Consider the following 1,727-nt stretch of genomic DNA (forward strand, 5'->3'; position numbering starts at 1 on the left):
AAACATGATGGTCCTTGATTTGCATAGACTCTGCTTCTTTCCTACTTGAACAATTAATTCAGCACTGCCTCAATTTCTTCAGTTATAGAATAAGAATAATAACTAGTTCACAGGATTATTGCAGTGATTGAACTAGGTTCCTCTACTCTTATAAATAGTAAATGCTGGGTATTGCACTCCTTCAGGTAGCTTCTCTAACCAACATCCCATTTGACTTTTCTACATGATCTCTAATTTCCTCTTCTTGCAATACAGATGATAAATTCCTCATATAAAGGAGTGAGAACACAATTTTTTTTCATTACCAAGGATTGAACACAGGACCCTGCGCTTGCCAGAAAAGCACTTATTCTACGAGCTATCTCCCCGGCCTGAGAACACAATTCTTAGAGAAAAATCAAATAATTATGTAAACACTTTTTAAAGTTTTTTTTTTAAAGGCACTCAAAGTTAGGTGTGGTTATACACACCTGTAATTCCAGTACTCAGTAGGCTGAGGCAGGGCAATCACTGGGAGTTGGAGGCCAGACTGGGCTACAGAGTGAGTTCAAAGCCAGCCTAAACTACAAAGTGAGACCCTGCTAACAGCCTGTTCAGTCCTAAGTACTCTGGACACAAAAGCAGTGTATACTTTCGAGGAGATCATGAAGAGTGTTTCAGAGAAATAAGTGCACAAATATCTTTACCACAGCAAAGCAAAGATGTGCTTGAACAGTGTAGAGATAAGAGGAAGAGGGACTCAAGAAAATTCACGGGCAAGGTAGTGATTTTTCACGAGACAGAGAAAAAGTATAGCTGCTTGCTGGAAGAGCATTCCAAGAAAGTGCAGCAGTATTTACAAAAGCAAAAGGAGCCCTTAAGGAGCTAACAGAAAATTAGACACACTTGTATAAAGACACTGGAACTCTGGTCATTTTTTAAAGTTCAAAATCCTATATTTTTGACCTATAACTTATGTTCCCACATGATAAAATAAATGATAGTTTAAGTCAGTGTCAACAAACAAACTTCATGAAATTGAAAGTTTGTGCTATCTGATGAATCACAGCATGTTATGGTTAGATATATCTGCTTTTTAATATTCCTGGCATCCGGGATGAAAAAAAACTTTTTAAAATCAGATTTTATTGGTGTATTTTAGATACACACAATGATTACATTCATCATGGAGAATTTGTACCTGCACATAATATAACTTGATTCATTTTTTTCCATTTCCCTATCTTTCCTTCAACTGAAAAAAAAATCTTTATTATACATCTCATATAGGTAATAGCTTCTTTGCATATTTCTCCTCAAAAATATTTTATAGCAGTATATAAATAGGTTACCTACACATTTAATTTTATAATTTTGAGCTGAAACTATAGATGTTTTCTTTTTTAAAGAATTTTTTTTTTTTTTTTTTTTTTTTTTTAATCGAATTGGTGTGAGTGGAAAGATCTCCCGAACACTCTTCGGGATTGAACTCAGGACCCTGCACTTGCCAAGCAGGTGCTTATCCCACTGAGCTATCTCTCCAGCCCGATGTTTTCTTTTTTATTTTAGGGAAGGGTCTACAGGGTGTTCAGGGTCTCACTACTAGATTGGACTAGTAGTGATCTGCCTGTTTACAGCCTCCCAAGAGCTGGGATTACAGGCACGCACCACCATGCCCAGTCTCAGTTGCCATCTCAGTGCGGCCTGGGGATGGGGCCAGCATGGCAGGCCCAGAGATTAAACCCCTG

The 1,727-nt window shown here is 37.5% G+C and overlaps 1 protein-coding gene across 1 annotated transcript in view; it reads right to left on the bottom strand.

The window, feature by feature from the left end:
- The window catches only part of Mrpl48 (mitochondrial ribosomal protein L48), a 64,022-nt gene that overhangs the window by 5,624 nt on the left and 56,671 nt on the right, over positions 1-1,727 (bottom strand). The gene's annotated exons all lie outside the window — the stretch shown is intronic.

The sequence above is a fragment of the Octodon degus genome, unplaced genomic scaffold (assembly GCF_000260255.1).
Source record: "Octodon degus isolate 3935 unplaced genomic scaffold, OctDeg1.0 scaffold00146, whole genome shotgun sequence".
In the NCBI taxonomy this organism is placed as follows: domain Eukaryota; kingdom Metazoa; phylum Chordata; class Mammalia; order Rodentia; family Octodontidae; genus Octodon; species Octodon degus.